The 20,993-nt window shown below is 36.7% G+C and overlaps 1 protein-coding gene across 1 annotated transcript in view; it reads right to left on the bottom strand.

Moving 5' to 3' along the window:
• LOC131435158 (calexcitin-1-like) overlaps positions 1–19,744 on the bottom strand; it is a 126,193-nt gene extending 106,449 nt beyond the window's left edge. Inside the window, exon 1 of the mRNA XM_058602754.1 lies at positions 18,952–19,744. The gene's annotated coding sequence lies outside the window, so the exon portion shown is untranslated. The remainder of the gene's footprint in view (positions 1–18,951) is intronic.
• Positions 19,745–20,993: the final 1,249 nt, after the last annotated feature.

Here is a 20,993-nt window from a genome sequence, read left to right as displayed (position 1 = left end):
TGCGCATTCAATTTTCTCGGAAATTTCTCTACCGATTTTTACAAACTAAGATGAAAATGAAAGGTCTTGAAATTCTTTAGAAAAGTCCCCGATAAACTGATCCAGATTCGACTTCCGGTTCCGGTATTACAGTGCGATTAGTAAAAGTTTTCAATTTCATGAGTATTTTTTCATAAGCGATGGCGAAACGAGGTGCACATTTGTATAAAACTTACAGGTAAATTCATCTAGTTGACAGATCTTGTTGAATATATAAATCTACTTTGGAACTATTAGTCCTCGGTTTCCGCTTCCGAAAGCACTGGTAATAATGAAGAAAACTCCATACACGGAACACAATTAGTTTTCTCAGCAACGGTTAGACCGATTTTCACAAATCATGATTCAAATTAAAACTCTTATTGTCTATACTATACTGTGTAAGTCCATCCAGATCCGACTTCCGGTTCCGCAATTATAGCGACATGAGTATAAAAACTTTCAAATTGTCGGTGCGCGCTGGTACGGAAGAAGAAAACACCACCGCCTAGCACACAGCGTGCTTTATTCAATTGTGTGTAGTGTGAAGGGTTGCCACATTCAAATCTATGATTAATTTGACATAACTGTTTACAAATTGAAAAGATTATGGTAGTTTATACCCAAAGAAAGTTTTTGAATTCATTCATGTTTGAAAAAAAAATCTTGACAGAATCTTCTAGTGAAGTTTTTGAAAACATAAGTAATATGAAAAAAGCATCATTACACCACTAGGTGGATTAAAAAAGGTTTTGCCTTTGTCATATAGAAAGGTTATGCAATCACTGTGAAAACCGACTCTTTAACCGAGTTCCGGAGGGCCGAATGCCATATACCATTTGACTCAGCTCGATGAACTGAGCAAATATCTGTGTGTGTATGTAATTCAAATGAAAGGTCGCTTCGTCCCATAGGTTGCTATTGAATTTTACCCGGATCGGACTTCCGATTCGTGAGTAACGTGGTAAAATGTGGAAAAAATGAAGAAAAAGTGCACTCGATTTTCTCAGAGACTGCTCAACCGATTCTCCTTAACAAAGATTCAAATAAATGTCTTATAATCCCATAGGTTGCTATTGAATTTCATCTGGATCCGACTTCCGGTTTGGGAGTTACGGGGTAAAATGTGCTCAACCAATTTTCACCAATCTAGGTTCAAATGAAAGGTCTTAAAATCCCATATAATTTCATTAGATGATTTTTGATATACCGGATTTTCGTTTCAGATTTTTACAAACTCAGATTAAAATGAAAGATCTTGTAGTCCCAAATTCCTGAATATTATTTGGATCCGACATCCGGTTCCAGAGATTTGGGGTAAAAAGTGCAAAAAATTGCTAAAATAAATGCACCAACTTTTCTCAGAGATTGCTGAAATGATTTTCACAAGCTTAGATTCCGATGAAAGGTCTTATGATCGCATACAAAATTCCTGAATTTTGTTTGGATTGGACTCCCGGTTCCGGAGTTGTGGGGTAAAATGTGCAAAATATGAAAATAAGCGTTTTAATTTTTCTCGAAGATGGCGTGACCGATTTTTACAAGCTTAAATTCAACTGAATGCTCTTATGATTCTGAATTTCATCTTGATTCGACTTTCAGTTTCGGAATTATAGATTGAAGTGTGTTAAAAATTTTATACCATCACTTAAGGGGCGGGTAGGGTCTAACTCTTTTGAAAAAAAAATTAACTATTTTCTTTATATTTTTTTATAGTAAGACATTTCAAGAATATTCTGTGAAATTTTCAAGCCTATTGGAACGAAACTCTGGAAGTTATGGATCTTTATCCATGGCTATCTCATTCTGCGAAGAAGCAAGAGCTCGGCGCACAGGCCCAAGATTTCTACTTCGATTGACTTCATAACTTGACAAAACATTCTTGAAATGTTTATAATAAATTATAAAATTAAAAAAAATGATTTTTTTGAAATGTCAGACCCTACGGGCTCCCTGGAGTCTATGAATTCAATGGAAACGAATTTATAGACAACAAACTTTAAACGCGTTTTTCTCGAACGCAGGTTTTGAAAGTCCGTGTCCATCGTCATTCAAAAAGTGCTGCACCAATTTTTTTCAAATTTTGCACACACTTTCTATATACAAAAAAAAACCAGACCCCAACGTTTTCCTTTTCGTTGTTTGTTACTTTGAGGAGGTTTTATAACTACAAAATGGCGGTTTTTTTCATGAAAAATCAAAGTTTTCACTTTGAACAATCACCAAAAATTTGAAAAAAAATTTAAAAAATCAAACAAAAACGTTGGGGTCTAGAAAAGCTTCTTTCTAACTATGCTGGTTTGATTTGTTCACTTCTGATTAGTCTGCGCTGAGAAACAGTGGACATCGCAAATCATGATTTTTAAGAAGCGTCCTCAAAAATACCTCTTCATCGACTTATTTCTCAATATTTTTCCATGAAAAAATTACAAAATGCTGTTCGAAAGATGCTTTTTATCATGCAAAACATTTGAATTTATTTTGTTGAACGATAATGATGATGATTTTTTTCATCGTTTAGACGATGATGCGTTTGAGCCGTGCATGACGATAAACATGATGAAGTTATTCTCCTGCATGACAACGCTCTGCCTTATGTTGCAAAAGTGGTAAAAAATTTTTAAACGCTTAAGTGGGCCAATTTGCCGCACCAGCCGTATTCTTCTGACATTGCTCTTTCTGATTATTGGTTGTTCCGACGGATGTATCACGATCTGGCAGGTCATCGGTATACTTCGTTCGCAGAAATCGAAAACTGGCTTCAAACTTGGATCAGCTCAAAAGACCTGACAGGCGGCAAAAAGGAGTACTTAGATTACTCTTCATTTTTTTTATTTTGAAATCAATGCATTTTTGACCCACTATAATCTCTAGTTAGTTTAATATTGTTAAAAAAACGAAAAATGTTGATGATGGTGATTGTGTGTTCGAAGGAGTGAAATTTACGTCGTTAGTAATACATTCGATTCGGATGGGAAATCTGGAAATAAAATCTCCAGTCTCATTTATTCATACTGCCGACATGGCAAAACGAATCGATTTCGACACTTTGTCCGCTTTTATCCTGACATCGACGACGTGGTTGCAACGTTGCACACATCTAAGTCAGACAGCATCTGTCAGCAGCTAATCAGCTTTGGCGCGAAATTCGTCCTTTTTGCTCAACCCTGACCCACAGAAAAATCCAGCGCTGCATCGGTAAAGTGGTTCTTTTTCTGACACTATCTACCAGCTTCGAGTCATCCTACATGATTGATGTATGCCACTTTCCTTACTCTAAGCGGAACTGGCTTCGGGACACATGCTGGTAAATCATCACACATTACCATCTAGATGAGAGCACTTGAAGTTTTTACCCAGTCGTTGAGGTCGTGATCATCTATTAAAAGAATGTAATTTTTTACGAATTTCTTAGCATTGTAGAATGGTCTTTCCAAATTCCACAAGACATTTTATTTGAGAGCGGATGATGCACTTTCGATAATAGTGAAATATTCGGATGACGTTTCATAGCTACATCTGTTGGGAATAGGAAAAAAACGGGGCTACCACGTTTGGCATAAAGTCGTCTGGCATAATACCGTTTGGTATAACGCCGTTTGGCATAATGGTCATTTGGCATAACAGATGAACATGCTGCTTAATGGAAATTGTTTTTATTTACTGAAATTTTGTAAGGTCTAATGCGGCTACGCCTCGTCGTTTTTAATGTCCTGCTGTCCGACCTCGCTGCCGCTCGTTCGGACCTAACTGATGGATCGAAATATTCGGACCGAATATAAAATTCACACATTTCGTTCGAGTTTTCCTTGCAAAACATCACTCTATCGAAAAATAAACGAAAATTTACATTAGATTAAAATATTACGAATCCAATTATTATTATGACAAATGGCATTATGCCAAATGACCATTATGCCAAATGGCCATTATGCCAAATAACTGTTATGCCAAATAACCATTATGCCAAACGGCGTTATGCCAAACGGTATTATGCCAAATGACCTGATGCCAAATGGGCCGCCCCCGAAAAAAAAACAAAGCAAGCCACGAAAATTCTGAGCTCTGAAAGCTGAATTATGGCTCCCTTGTTTTGGGAACTGAAAAGTTTGGTTCTAATGTTTCAGTTGTAACTCTGGATTCTGGTTTCTATTCAGGTATCGAATTCAGAGTTTTAGATTCTGATTTTGAATTATGTGTTCTTATTTTGAGTTCTAAGTTCTGAGTTCAGATTGCTTGGCTCTGAGTTTTGAACTCTTGATGATGATTAAGAGCTTATAGTTTCTGATTAATTGGTTGTGGAGCTACGGAATTCAAAATTTGAAGCTTCAATTTTGAGACATATGCGTCAAAGTTTGAATTTTAAGCTCTGATTTCGCAGTCCTGAGTTCTGACACTAGAAGCTGATTAAAAAATCATGAATTCAATGATTTTATATTCTCATGAAATCACGATAATAATCATGATTTTATGATAAAAATGGTCCAAATCGTGAGCAAATAAATACTTTTCTATGAAAATTATTCAAGGTCGAGAAATGCGTTTGAAACTTGTAATTTCAGTTTGCTTCCCGGGTATCAATTTGAACTGTCTGGATTGATAATTTGATGGATTTTGTAACAGATTAACTTGATTTTGAGAAATATTCATTTAATAAATAGTAATTAATTGTGTTCTTCATCCACGAAAAAAAATTATTATTACTAGGAATAATTTGCATCAAGATATTAATTTTGTGAGAGAGGGACAAAGTTCTCCGGGATAGATAGAGATAATATTAATAATAATAATGTTTAATATAAAGTATAATGAATATAAAAAGGGGTAATTTTTTTCTGCTGGTATGATTAATGTTCCTATGTAGAATGGGCTTTAGCATATAAGCTGTTGCCCACCCTCTCATTTTACTACTAACGCATAAGGCGACAGCATCCAGTCGATGCCGTTCTATTGACAAAATAGACACACGGGAACGCATGAGACAGGAACTTGTGAGGACTTAGTTATCTCAACTTGTGATGACCAGATTTTTCGGCGTGTTTTATTCGCCATAAACTGAATAAGCACGCTATGCCTCTGATTTGGCAAACGTCAAAGTAATGTGAACACATCTTATACATTTAATTTCATTGTTGTTTTTGAAAAGCTGTAAAATTCAAAAACTTGCAAGCGTTGTTTGTTCGTAAGTCGATTCATGATAAAATTATAGTCGATATATGACAATGGATGAAACATGGATCCATCACTTCACTCCGGAATCAAAACGGTCGTCATCTGAGTGCACTAAGCAGCTGGTCGAACCTCGTCCAAAGCACCGGAAAGCGCAACAATAAGCTGGAAAGCTTATGGCCTCGGTATTTTGGGATGTGTGTGGTGTAATAATTTTCGACTATCTTGAGAAAGGAAATGTCATTAACAGTGAATATTACATAAAGCGTTATTGGAGTGTTTGAAGACTGAAATTGTTTCATCAAGACAACGCACCGTGTCACAAGTCAATCAAAACAATGGCAAAACTACATGAATTGAACTTCAAATTGCTATCACATCCACCGTATTCGCCAGATTTGGCTCTCAGCGACTACTGGCTATTCACAGACCTGGAAAAAATTATCGTTCTACAAAAGTGGTATTGAAATGTTAGAGCGGCGCTGAAATGATTGCGTTGCTCTTGTTGGAGATTACGTTGATGAATAAAGTTAATTTTGAACCGGAAAAAACAAACGTCTTAATTGTCACTAAAAAATAATCCAAAACCAAGTGAAAATACACCGTAATTTCAGCAACACGTAGCACTGTAGGTGATTGGGATGACATGTGCTTAATGAACACGAAAAGACACACGTTCAGAGGACTTGGACGGGGCGCGAGTTGACGAGTTGAGATGGTCCGCTAACAGAAAACCATGATCTCGGAAGACTAAACCGGTGCTAAATGAGCTTGTTCCCGAAATGTAACGTAGGTAATTCTTACAATAAATTTCCACTCTTGCAAGTCATCGCGCCTTTTGCCTCTACTTTTGTTCGTCCGTCGTCCTGGAGGAAGTGTGCTTTGTGTGTGAGGATTTTCCACAACAATCAAGATTTACTCGCGTTCATAAGTTCTCTGCAGGAACTGTCTTCGGAAAGCTGAGGTCATTTTTTTTTTGTTGCTGTTTGCTTTGTTGCCGGGGCTCGGCCTGAAAGGGCTGAACTTTTAACAGAAACGAGAGCTATCTTTGCGCTCCAATTCGGCCGGTGAAACCCTCTTCAACATTGTGGCTGCGGCACATTCGGATCCAGCCACGGGTCACGAGGAAGCAAACGCCGGTTTTTTGGTATGGGGAGGAAAGATTTACTTCCCAACTTGGTATGGCTCGGTTGGGACACGAAACTTCCTACTCGTTCCAGCAAAGACTTCCATTTATGTTGCATCTTCAGGTTTTCTTATTACACATACCGGAGAGGAGAGAGAGAGAGAGAGAAAAGTGGAAAAAGAAAAAGAAACCCAGAAAAGACAACGAGTCGTGCTCGGCATGCAAGACTGCTGCCACGAGTGCACTAAATAAAGCTACTAAATTAGGAAGGTTTTTCCTGGGATGGTTTAGCATTTGTTGACGACAAAAGTTCGTTGTTTGTTGCCCGAAAAATTCTCCGTTTTACACAACCAGATATGTTGCTTCTTCCGGCCGGATGTGTATGACACATTCCGAAATAATACTCATTCGGATGAAATAAAAGCTTTGTTAGGCAACTGTTCTTTTTGGGGTTCGCGAATAAAACCAAAAAAAAAATTTTTTTTTCAGTTGCACTAGTATGGAAACAGCCGTTTTTAAATGCAAATTGGAACAAGAACTGAATACATTATAAAACTTGCTCCCAGTTTCGATGTCGTTTCGTTTCGGCGAACGCACTTAATCACGTGGGCAGTATCTGGGCGAGAAATTTAATCATCGAGTTTTAATTCATTAGAAACAGTGTTTTTTGGTCCTCAGATTCCGCTTAAGGGGGGATGTCGTGTTTTGTCTAGTATGTCCTGTTCATACTTTTCAGTGATGCAATTCAATGTATTGCACCAAAAACAAGGTAATACAATTCATTTGAAAAAAGACTAAAGCAGAGCATAAAACGGCATGCTGATAATTCATGTCTCTACTCCAGTTAAATGCAATTTCAAACGAGGTACCTAAGGTACGTATCTAGGACTCATCCTCATATTCATACTCATAGCAGCTTCCCGGGAAACATTTGATACTGATGTAAATTTGCAAAAGGTGATAAGTCCGTCAAAACAAATGTCGGATGCGGCAAGCGATCTGTAACCGCGGACATAAAACTCAAATCGTCCGAATAATTCGATTAAAAAGTTGTACACGTGAAGTTAACGAAGCATTCCTTCTTTTTAAGCTTGTGAACAAACCGAATTTCAGTTAATAATTAGTTGCTAATTAATTGCGTTGGTTTTGAATTTGTTGCTAATTTTTTTAAACTTTTTCAAGTGCTTCGTCATGTACATGTGAAGCTAACGAAGCATCAGCTTTAAGTAAGCTTCAATCATATCCTTCCGTAATCAATAATTTTTGTTGATAGTTAAAACCCTTACGAATTTGGGTATTTTCAGAACGGATTTGTCAGAATTTTCAAACGCAAAAAAAACGATTTTCGAAGTGGTTCTGAAATCCAAGATAACGGCTTCCGGTTAAAGGATATTCCTTGAAAACCCTTGAGAATTTGGGTATTTTCAGAACGAATTTGTCAGAACGGAATTTTCAGAGGCAGAAAAACGATTTTTGAAGTTGTTCTGAAATCCAAGATGGCGACTTCCGGTTTTTTGTATTCCTTGAAAACCCTCATGATTTATGGTATTTTCAGAATGGATTTGTCAGAATTGTAGGACGGAATTGTCAGACGCAGAAAAACGATTTTTAGGTGGTTCTGAAATCCAAAATGGCGACTTCCGGTTTATTGATATTCCTTGAAAACCCTTAAGAATTTGGGTATTTTCAAAAAGGATTTGTTAGAATTGTCAAACTCAGAAAAACGATTTTCGAGGTGGTTCTGAAATCCAAGATGGCGATTTCCGGTTTATGGATAATCCTTGAAAACCCTTAAGAATTTTTGTATTTTCAGGACGGATTTGTCAGAATTGTCAGAACGGAATTGTCAAATGCAGAAAAACGTTTTTTGAGGTGGTTCTGAAATCCAAGATGGCGACTTCCGGTTTATTGATATTCCTTGAAAACCCTTAAGAATTTGGGTATTTTCAAAAAGGATTTGTTAGAATTGTCAAACTCAGAAAAACGAATTTTGAGGTGGTTCTGAAATCCAAAATGGCGACTTCCGGTTTATTTATATTCCTTAAAAACCCTTAAGAATTTTGGTATTTTCAGAACGGATTTGTCAGAATTGTCAGAACGGAATTGTCAAATGCAGAAAAACGATTTTTGAGGTGGTTCTGAAATCCAAAATGGCGACTTCCGGTTTATTGATATTCCTTGAAAACCCTTAAGAATTTGGGTATTTTCAAAAAGGATTTGTTAGAATTGTCAGAACGGAATTGTCAAATGCAGAAAAACGAATTTTGAGGTGGTTCTGAAATCCAAAATGGCGACTTCCGGTTTATTTATATTCCTTAAAAACCCTTAAGAATTTTGGTATTTTCAGAACGGATTTGTCAGAATTGTCAGAACGGAATTGTCAAATGCAGAAAAACGATTTTTGAGGTGGTTCTGAAATCCAAAATGGCGACTTCCGGTTTATTGATATTCCTTGAAAACCCTTAAGAATTTGGGTATTTTCAAAAAGGATTTGTTAGAATTGTCAAACTCAGAAAAACGATTTTCGAGGTGGTTCTGAAATCCAAGTTGGCGATTTCCGGTTTATGGATATTCCTTGAAAACCCTTAAGAATTTTGGTATTTTCAGAACGGATTTGTCAGAATTGTCAGAACGGAATTGTCAAATGCAGAAAAACGTTTTTTGAGGTGGTTCTGAAATCCAAGATGGCGACTTCCGGTTTATTGATATTCCTTGAAAACCCTTAAGAATTTTGGTATTTTCAGAACGGATTTGTCAGAATTGTCAGAACGGAATTGTCAAATGCAGAAAAACGATTTTTGAGGTGGTTCTGAAATCCAAAATGGCGACTTCCGGTTTATTGATATTCCTTGAAAACCCTTAAGAATTTGGGTATTTTCAAAAAGGATTTGTTAGAATTGTCAAACTCAGAAAAACGATTTTCGAGGTGGTTCTGAAATCCAAGTTGGCGATTTCCGGTTTATGGATATTCCTTGAAAACCCTTAAGAATTTTGGTATTTTCAGAACGGATTTGTCAGAATTGTCAGAACGGAATTGTCAAATGCAGAAAAACGTTTTTTGAGGTGGTTCTGAAATCCAAGATGGCGACTTCCGGTTTATTGATATTCCTTGAAAACCCTTAAGAATTTTGGTATTTTCAGAACGGATTTGTCAGAATTGTCAGAACGGAATTGTCAAATGCAGAAAAACGATTTTTGAGGTGGTTCTGAAATCCAAAATGGCGACTTCCGGTTTATTGATATTCCTTGAAAACCCTTAAGAATTTGGGTATTTTCAAAAAGGATTTGTTAGAATTGTCAAACTCAGAAAAACGATTTTCGAGGTGGTTCTGAAATCCAAGATGGCGATTTCCGGTTTATGGATATTCCTTGAAAACCCTTAAGAATTTTGGTATTTTCAGAACGGATTTGTCAGAATTGTCAGAACGGAATTGTCAAATGCAGAAAAACGTTTTTTGAGGTGGTTCTGAAATCCAAGATGGCGACTTCCGGTTTATTGATATTCCTTGAAAACCCTTAAGAATTTTGGTATTTTCAGAACGGATTTGTCAGAATTGTCAGAACGGAATTGTCAAATGCAGAAAAACGATTTTTGAGGTGGTTCTGAAATCCAAAATGGCGACTTCCGGTTTATTTATATTCCTTAAAAACCCTTAAGAATTTTGGTATTTTCAGAACGGATTTGTCAGAATTGTCAGAACGGAATTGTCAAATGCAGAAAAACGTTTTTTGAGGTGGTTCTGAAATCCAAGATGGCGACTTCCGGTTTATTGATATTTCTTGAAAACCCTTAAGAATTTGGATATTCTCAGAACGGATTTGTCAGAATTGTCAGACGCAGAAAAACGATTTTTGAGTCGGTTTTGAAATCCAAGATGGTGACTTCCCAACGAACCGGAAAATCCCTAAAAATTTGACTATTTTCGGAACGGATTTGATGCAAAAAAGGAAACACCTCAATCTGAAATCCAACTTCCAGTTTTTCGTTATTCTCCACTACTTTCTTTTCACATTCATTTTTAAAATATCCACAAGTAAACTTGTATAGTTCGTAAATGGAGTTTTGGATGTAATATTCTGGTAAGCCGTGGGATCTGGAATTAAACCTATAAATCGGCAACGACAAACACAAAATAGATCATATCTCCGGAGACTTTTTATCACATATTCAGGTCAAATCGGTAAATTTCCATGTCTTTTTTTCCCAACCATTTGCAAGTGATTATAATTACCTAACCGCACTCTACCGTACGTAAGAAACAGAGCAAACGGGGAACAAAATTTTCAACCGAAGACTTCCGGCTTTCGGTTGTTTTAATTCTCTGTACTTTGCCTTGCTGCATCCGGCTCCGCAATCATTACCAGGATTATCAGGGAGGAAACTATCTCCATTTAACAAGTTTAGCTTTAGTCCTTCAGCTTCTTTCCCACCCGTGTTCGGCTCCCATCTCCGTACACAGAATCAGACTGTTTGTCTAATTCGCAACTAATTAGCAACGAATTATTCGCTTGGATTCAATTTATTATTTAGAAGAGGTGTTAGCTTCATATTAACATAGAGAAGCATTCGAAAAAATAAATTTAATTCGAAACCATCGTAATTAATTACCATCGGAGAAAAGCGCTTAGCTGAGTTCATGAGCATGCGATTTTCATCTCCAAAATAGTTTCCGTAGAACATATAAAACATAAGACCACGAATATTTTGCAAGAAACAGTGTTCCCACTCTTCCCTTGAAGGTAAACGTAGACTTTTTTGAGATACAACTCCCTCCACCACGTAATTTAACGTTGTTCATGAATGGCCTCCGCCATTCACTCACAAAGATGCTGTGAAGTTTTGGGTAGATTTTGCTAGCTGCCACTGATACAGCCCTATTCAGTAGTGTTCACTTTTAACCGATCGAGAAAAAAGGGCAATTACAAGGATAAATTTTTTAAATATTACCATATAATTCTGTTATAAGTTACTTATAACAGAATTAAATGGTAATATTTAAAAAAATTATCCTTGTAAAATCATTCTGTTTAAACACTCAAACGAAAAGTTAATGATAGGGCAATTGTCTAGTGGAAGCTCAAAATTGCTTTTGCTTTAGAGCATAGTTCAAGTTTCTTGGATAGGATACAATTCCAAAATGGTACTCCGGAGGTATCCTGGATTCCTACTGATGAACGACAAAACATAGGTAAGGATGAACTTTGAGCTGCTTTCCGGGAATAAGTCTATGCGATCTTGGCACGAAAAAATGTCTAACAAATATAAATTTTATTGGGCAAGCGACTTGCAGCTGCACACATAAAACGCAAGTTTTTGTCGCAAATAAATGTATAACTTCTATACACGGGTAAGGAAAAATGTTCAAAAACGCGTTCTTTCATTTGTCAACGGCTCTGAAATTTTTAGTTTTTTTATTTTAGTGCATTAGTTTCAATATGCCCTGCTTAGTTACAGTTTGAATTGATCGAAAAACAGTGAAGACTAGAACTAGAACAGTTAATCACGATGCTTCGGAGATAAAAAAAATAGAGGAATAAAATAGCCGAAACCATGAAGCAGACGAAACTTCAAGTTCCAGAATCTTTGGCACAGAATTCCGCTCCAAAATGAACGTGAAAAATTCATTTTCGAAATCCAGGTTTAGGATTCAGCTTCAGAATGCTGATTCTTAATGCAGTTTCAGAATTCAATCCTTGAATTTAAAAATTCATGATCCAAACTCAGTTCCATAATTTAGTTTCAGAATACAGTTCAAGAATTCAGTTTTAAAATTCAGTTGCTAAATTTGGATCCACAGTTCATTTTCAGAATCCAGTTCCAGAATAAGGTTCAGAATTATAGTTTAAATTTCATAACCTGAACTCTGGAACTGAGCTCGGGAGCTGGATTCTGAAAATGAGTTTTCAACTTGATTTGTAGAAACGAGTTCTAGAACTGAATTCTTGTACTAAATGCTAGAAATGAGTTTTAAACTAAATTCTGGAAATAATGTATTTTGGAATCAGAATCCAGTTCCAAAATCCAGGCCAAGAATTTAGTCCGGAAGCTCAGATCCAGGATTCAGCGCCAAAAAATTGGGGCCAGAATTCAGCTCCGAAAAAAAGAAAGAATTAGTTTTTGAAATTCCGTCCTAAAATCCGGATAAAAAAGAAATTTTCGAAATTCAATTGTAAATACGGGTAAAAGTCTTAAATTCAGTTCCAGAATTTGGTACAGAGTTAATTTTTAGAATCTAGCTCCAGGATTCAATTCCAAAATCAAGGTTCAGATTTCAGAACATAAATTCCGGACCAGGATTCTGGAACTGAATTCGAGACATGAATTCAGTTTCTGAATTCAGGTAGCGAATTTAGTTTTAAAATCCTGATCCCGGATTCGGCTCCAGAATACACGTTCTTAATTCATTTTCAGAATTGAATTCTAGAAATTAGGAATTCGTGGTCCGAGCTCAATTCCATAATCTAGGTCAAGAATTCAGTTTAAAAATTTATTTTGATCCAGAGTTCATTTTCAGAATCCAGCGTCAGAATTCAGGTTCTGATTTCCAAACCTGAACTCTAACTCTAAAACTCAATTCCGGTGCTGGGTACAGGAAATTGATCCTGAACAAGAATTCAGGACAAGTGTTCTAAGACTAAATTAGAAAAATTAAAATTGGAATCGGATTCTGGACTCCGAACTTCCGGAGCTGGATTCTGGAAATGGTTTTTTAAATTGAATTAGAACGGAAATCTTGAAACAAATAATAAATTCCAGAACTAAAATCCGGACTTGAATTCTTTGAACTGGAATCTAGATAAGAATTCTGGAACAGAATCCAGTTCCCGAGTCTAGATTAGAAACACAGCTTTAAAATCCAGGTCCAGAATGCAGTTCCAAAATCCAGGTCACGAAATTGAGTCTCAAAATCCAGTTCCAGAATTCAGATAAGAAATTTAGTTTCATAACCCATATCCAGGATTCAGCATAATTCAGGTTCAAAATCCAATTCCAAAATTAAGGAATTCATAGTCCGAACTCAGTTCTATAGTCGAGAATTCAGTTTTTAACAATTCCAAAAATCAAGCTCAATATTCAGTTTAAAAATTAATTTCCAGTATTGGGATCCGAAGATCATTTTTAGAATCCAGCTCCAAAACCAGGTTCAGAATTGAGCCTCAGATATCATGAATCCAGAATCATGAATTCAGGAGCAGGATTATGGAAATGAATTCTGAATCAGAATTCTGGGAAAGAATTCTAGAACTTAATTAGGAAAATAAATATTGGCATCGAATTCTGGAACTAGATTCTGGAAATGAATTTTTAGTTTGAATTTGGAACAGTTCTAAACTAAAGGAAAAAAATCTGAAATTAATTTAGTTTTAAAATTCATTTCGTGAATTTGGATCCAGAGTTCATTTTTAGAATCCAGCTCCAGAATTCAGGTTCAGTTTCCATAATCAGAATTCTGAAACTTATTTTCGGATCTGAATTCTGAAAATGAGCTCTGAGCCGAAATTCTGGAAAACCTTTTACTTAATTAGAAAAAAAAATTAGAATCGTATTTAGGTTCCGAAATCCAGAGCTGGATTCTATAAATGAGTTTTTACTTTGAATTTTAGACATGGATTTTTGGACTGAATCCTAGAACAAAAATTTTGAAATAAATCAAAAACCTAGATTTTGGAACTATGTTTCTAACCTGATTTAAGGAACTGAATTCTGAATCTGTCTGAAATCTGAAATCCGGACCTGTATTCTAGTTTCAAAATCTAAACCAAGAATTCAACTCTAGAATACAGGTTCTTAATTCAGGCTTAGATTCCAATTCCAGAATTTGGGAGCCATGGTCCAAACTCAGCTCCATAATCTAGGTCATGAACACAGTTCTGAAAACCATGAAAGTTTCATGATTAAATTCCAGGAATGAAGTTCAGAATTCAGTTTAAAATTAATTTTCAGAATTTGCATCCGGACTTCATTTTTAGAATTCAGCTCCAGGCTTAGATTAAATAAATCCGGATTCATGAATTCCGGAGCTGGATTCTGGAAATGAATTTTGTACTAGAACTTTGAGAAATCATTTTGGAGCCTAATTAAGAAAATAAATATTAGAATCGAATTCTGGAAATGAGTTGAACTTGAATTTGAAACAAAACTAAACTTTGGAAGTTGAACTCTCGAACTAAATTCTGTAAATGAATTCAAAAACTAGTTTCTGAAACTGAATTCTGACTCTGGACTCTAACTTCAACTCCAAAATCTGGGAAAAGAATTATGTTTCGAGATTCAATTCCAGAATTAGGTTTCAAAATTCATCTGGATCCAGACATAACTTACAGTTTCAGAATTCAATTCTGGAACTCAATTTCGCAATCCTGGTCCAGAATTTAGTTCCAAAATCAAGGTGAAGAGTTCAGTTTCGGAATCCAGATCCTGGATTCAGCTCCAAAATGCTGATTCTAAATGCAATTTTTAGAATTCAATTCTAGAATTTAGGAATTCATGGTCCGAACTCATTTCCGTATTCTAGTTCCAGAATCCAGTTCACGAATTCAGTTGTAAAATTCAGTTCCAGAATTTGGATCCATAATTCATGTTCGGAATCCAGCTTCAGAATTCAGGTTCGGATTTCATAACCTGAACTCTGGAAGTGAGATCTGGAAATTTTTTAACTCGAATTCTAGTTTTAGTACAAAATTTTAGAAAAGAATTTGAAACTGGATTCTGGAAATAATGGATTTAGGAATCGAATTCTGAATCTGGATTCAGAATCCAGGTCAAGAATTTAGAATTTTGAAATTCCGTTCTAAAATCTGGATGGAGAAGAATCCCGGATTCGGCTCCAGAATACAAGTTCTAAATTCAGTTTCAGAATTGAATTCCATAAACTAGGAATTCATGGTCCGAGCTCAATTCCATAATCTAGGTCAAGAATCCAGTTTAAAAATTTATTTCCAGAGTTCATTTTCAGAACCCAGCCTCAGGATTCAGGTTCGGATTTCATAACCTGAACTCTAGCTCTAAAACTGAATTCCGGAGCTGGATTCTGGAAATGAATTCTAAACATGAATTCAGGAAAATATTTCTAGAACCTAATTAGAAAAAATTAAATTTGAATCGGATTCTGCATCTGATTTCCGAGGCCGGATCCTGAAAACGGATTTTTAAAATTAATTAGAACTTAAATTTAGAAACAAATTCTGAAAATGAATTCAAAAAATAGATTCCGGAACTAAAATCCGGACCTGAATTCTTTGAACTGGAATCTGGAACCGAATCCAGTTCCCGAATCTAGATTAAGAACTCAGCTTTAGAATCCAGGTCCAGAATGCAGTACCAAAATCCAGGTCACGAAATTGAGTCTCAAAATCCAGTTCCAGAATTCAGATAAGAAATTTAGTTTCATAATCCATATCCAGGATTCAGCATAATTCAGGTTCAAAATCCAATTCCAGAACTAAGGAATTCATAGTCCGAACTCAGTTCTATAGTCGAGAATTCAGTTTTAGACAATTCCAAAAATCAAGCTCAATATTCAGTTTAAAAATTAATTTCCAGAATTGGGATCCGAAATTAATTATTAGAATCCAGCTCCAAAATCAGGTTCAGAATTTAGCTTCTGATTTCATAAATCCGGAATCATGAATTCAGGAGCAGGATTCTGGAAATGAATTCAGAATCAGAATTCTGCGAAAGCGTAGAACGTAATTAGGAATGTAAATATTGAAATCGATTTCTGGAGTTGGATTCTGAAAATGAATTTTAGGCTTGAATTTGGGACATGGCTTCTAAAACCTGAAGCCACTTTTAAGGCTAAATTCTGTAAATGTATTTAATTCCACAATCTGGGTAAATTTTAGTTTCAAAATTCAGATCCAGAATTAGGATCTAGTGTTACTTTCCAGAATCCAACTTCAGAATTCAGTTTCAAAATTAAGATGAAGAATTCAGTTTCGAAATCCAAGTCCAGGATTCAATTTCTGAAAGCTGATTCTAAATACAGTTTCAGAATTCAACTCTAGAATTTAGGAATTCATGGTCTGAGCTCATCTCCATATTCTAGTTCCAGGATTCAGTTTCAAAATTCAGTTCACAGAATTTTGATCCATAGTTTATTTTGATAATCCAGCTTCACAATTCTGATTCAAATTTCATAACCGAAACCAGAATCCTGGGTAAGATTCTTTGAACCTAATTAGAAAAAAAAACGTTGGAATCGGATTCTGTTTCTAATTTCGGAAGCCGGATTTTGGAAATGGAATTACAACTGAAATTTAGAAAAAAATTCTGAATATAAATTTAAAAAAATAGATTCTGGAACTAAAATTCGGACCAGAATTCTTTGAACTTTTTTCTAGCTATGAATTCTGGAACAGAATCCAGTTCCCGAATCTAGACAAAGAACTCAGTTCCAAAACCCAGGTCAAGAATTGAGTCTCAAAATCCAAATTCAGATCCAGAATTCAGTTTCAAAATCTAGGTGTTCCTGAACTCAGATCTAGAATCCAGGTCTAGAATTTAGTTTCAAAACTTAGTTCCAGAATTTGGATCCTGAGTTCATTTCCAGAATCCAGCTCCAGAATTCTGGAACTAAAATAAGGACCTATGCTCAGATCACAGCATGCTGTGCGTTTGGCCGTCAGCTTTCGTTTGTTTATTTGTTTGTCCAGTTGAAATTCTACGTTTTCAACTGTCGCGTATTGAAAAGGAAGTGAAAATTAAGGTTCTGGACACATGGCTAAGCGAGAAGGGTAGTACTATGCGAAAATTGGCGAAGCGATTTAGAATTCATCACGCCAGTGTTAAAACCATCATTAATAAGTTTGGGGAACACTATTCTTTGGATGAACTATCAGGAAAACACAGGAAACCTGGTTCTTGCAATCAGAAACTGGACCAGAAATTGGTATCTCTATTCATGAAGAACAAATCAACGTGATTTGACTAAAAAAGTAAAATCACCTGAAGACCTACAAGACGCAGAAAATCTCGAAACAAAGTGTAGAACAGAAGAAACGAGCAGCAACAAGGGCCCGGAAATTGTATTCGTGTCTTTTACAGTGTCCCGATGCATGTGTTTTGATGGACGATGAGACATATGTAAAGGAGGACTCAAAACCCCTTCCAGGTCCACAATATTTTACTGTCGTCGTTGGGAAGGATGTGAGCGATGCGGACAGGTCGATTCAAGTGGAGAAATTCGGTCGAAAGGTACTGGTATGGCAAGCAATATGTTCCTGTGGTTTGAAGTCAACCATTTTTTACACTACCGGAACTATAAATGCAGAAATCCATCGATCTGAGTGTCTCCAGAAGAGATCGCTGCCTTTATATAAGAAGCATAGTACACCTCCACTATTTTGGCCGGATTTAGCGTCGGCTCACTATGCCAAAACCAAAAAATGCGATGCCACACTTGTCCGGAACTTGATGAAGATCGTTCGATAAAAAATTCGAAAATTCGTGAAGGAATAACTTAAATTTCATCTGGTTTTCATTATGCTCAAGTTTAATCTCGTACAATAAAGGAATAATTTTTAGTTTGAATAATATATCATTTTTTATCATAAATTGAAAGAAAAATATTTGGATTTCTTATTTTCGATAAACTCCTTATACTAGGATCAGGTATCAATTCCATCCATCTGGAGCTATATCAGTTTTAGATCCTGGAACTGAAATCGAATGTGGTCCTGGTATTACTATATTACGAGTCCAGTTCCAGGTTTAGGTCCAGTATTATGTTGAGATGGAGTTGAACTCTGATCTGGACTTCGGCCTGTACTATCTGGTAAGTCCAGGTCAAATGCAACAGTGTTTAAACATCGAAAGAACACGAACAACCTGTATTTATTCGAAATTCACGTCACCCGGTTATGATTCTGGTACTAGCCACCCATTTTTTTTAGTTGAAATCAAAAATTGAAAAAATTACCCATTGGTTCATTATTAGCTCTCAATGTCATAAAAAACAACAAAACCACTCAATTTACGGTCTTTTATCTAACAATTTGAAAGAAAATTGCCATTTTTACTGTTTTTGTTTTCGATGAAAACATGTTTCCAACTTTTTTTTGTACTAAAAATGCGAAAATATTCAGACTAAGTGAATGGTCGTGTTTTGTGACACAACTCAGAATCAACCCGGGTCGAAAAAATTGGTGTTGGATTGATTTAGTTACCAGCTTTAATTATGTTTTTAACGTTATTATGCTCCAATCCGGTCGTGTGTCTCTGACATTAGCCACCTGCAGTTTTTTTTTGGCTTTGCAGTGCAATAAAATAGTTGCGTTTGATAATTTTGATATTTTTATTTGGTTGTTGTTGTTTGAATTTCCTATTTTATTTCACTTAAAAACTTTTGACTTAAAGTTCGAAAATAATTCTTAACTCATAAATAATGAACTGAACAAGCGAAAAAAAAACACTCAATAACGGACAATCAAAATCACAACTTCGTTTTTTTTTTGGCTCTTTGTTCAACGTCACTAGTTCCGATGGTTCTCACGTCGAGCTCGGCATTCAATTGTTCAAACCATTCGATAGTCCCTTGGATTCCATCTTAACCTCAGATCAAAGCAAAAAAATAACAAACAAAAAATCGGGGTGATCGAAGTAAAAAAAGAAAGAAAACCGAAACAAATCCACTCACCGTTTTACTGCAGAATCTGGGGAGCGGCCAAATAGTCTCCGGACAACAATCCTTTTTCGTTCGAGAATTTCCCCTTCACTACAGTTATCTCCACTAGCAATCAGTTTATCAGAATCCTTTTTGGGATTCTCTCACTTATTCAGCTCACGATCCTTCCCGTTCGTCCGTCCGGTCGTTCACAATCAGTCGATGTATTTTTATGCCTGCGGAATATGAGCTATTCTGTTTTTTTTTGTGGGGGGTGGAGGGAAATTGGCTGTAAATTAGATACTAATCTGTGAACAATGGCACCGAAAACTCAGCTGATTATTATCTTTAAGCACTTGGGAACGCGTCGTTAGAGCCACGCTTCGACAATCCTTCCGCTTCGACGGGCCACGATTGAATGGCTCTCGGTACGGTCGGCGATATGTAGTGCGAAACTGGCTGTCACCTCCTGCTCCTTCTCCTTGTGCACCCACTGCTCACCCTTCACTTCAGTAGCAGTAGTGGGTGGTGGTGGTTGGTACCGTCACAAATGAGATTTAAACTTTCTCGCCTAGTTTCTCGGTTGGCACGTTCTTGCTCGGAACGACCTGGAAACTGAACTGACCGACGGAAACTGAAAGACGGACCGACCGACAGACACAGACTGCAGCAACGTGCGCGCCTTCTGATGGAACAACTCACAGTGTGTGTGGTCAGTAGAAAGAACTCCACTGGTTACATTTACTATCAATTCTGGGAAGAAGCAATAACTGATGAACTCGAGAATGCACCGTCCACCGCGCCTGACACGACCCGAATGCAGCTCCCATCCGACACGAGAAAAGCTTTTATAGGACACCAATTGTGTGATGACACCAGTATGTAGTGCCGATAACGTGCCAATGACGATGACGATGATGATGATCACAGAGCAATGATTGGCTGAAGTTCTGAATAGCGCCAAGCGCACAGAATCCGGCCAGCCAAATTCAGCATGTGTGCATCCTTCCTTCCGGATCCCCCTCGTGCTTATACGTACTTGCGCTTCTCCTCCTCTTTCTCTAGCCGAACCAACCCCAATTCATCAGTTCACCTGCTGCATGCGCCTGCAGCAATCGTGTCCGGTACCACCGAAAAACCCGAGCGAGAGAGGGAGAGAATTTGCCCCCCAAAAAAAAGAGCCTCGCAACAGATGTTGTTCTGCAACATGCGGTATATCAAACAAACTTCGGGCTTCGTTCACAGATCGTTTTGCGCGTTCCGAAAAACTCACTCTCACCTCTCTCTCTGTCGCGGGCTTTCGAGCAGAAGCTGAAAAGAAGCAGTGAGTGAACTGATCGAAGCAAGCCGCCAATTGTTATACGTCAACCGTACGTGTCAACCGAACTCGTGAGTGTCGCCGTTTCGAAGCTGAGTGCCCAACCAAAATAACATTTTCGCACGTGTTTCGTTGATTTCTGGTTGAAAACTGTCCTGCTACTAACTGGGGAGTTCATCGCTAACACATTAATTTAATTTATTAAACGTTATCATTCCTCAACATCTTGAACGATCGAAATCAAACTGACCCTCTTTCTTTCTTCCTTAGAGCTTCCATCAAGACAAAGGCTATGCGAAGTCGGCAGTTTCCCGAACAGATTACACCCAAACCTTCATCTAGCAACTAAAGCGGAGGTTCGTTAATCGAATTGGTTCGTCGAAAATAAGGTGTGTAATAAATTTTGAAAAAAAAACTAATTATATGATATTATTGGAGCATTTTACAAACCAAGATGGCGACTTCCCGGTTTTTGAAAGCTTAAAATATAGATAATATCGGAATGAATTTGACGAGAAAAAGTCATAAAACGATGTTTTATGGCGTTTCAAAATGATAGTCCTTGAACACTACACTCTGAAATCTTTTTTTTTTTCGCATAAAAAACCGCATAATTTCTAAAACGTACATGAAACAACGCATAACATAATCGAATCGGTTCGTCGAAAATAAGGTGTGTAATGAATTTTGGAAAATAAACTAATTATATGATATTTTAGGAGCATTTTACAAACCAAGATGGCGACTTCCCGGTTTT

The sequence above is a fragment of the Malaya genurostris genome, chromosome 1 (genome assembly GCF_030247185.1).
Source record: "Malaya genurostris strain Urasoe2022 chromosome 1, Malgen_1.1, whole genome shotgun sequence".
NCBI classification, from domain to species: Eukaryota; Metazoa; Arthropoda; class Insecta; order Diptera; family Culicidae; genus Malaya; species Malaya genurostris.
The sequence above is the reverse complement of the archived record's forward strand: the minus strand, read 5'-3'. Positions and strand labels throughout refer to the sequence as shown.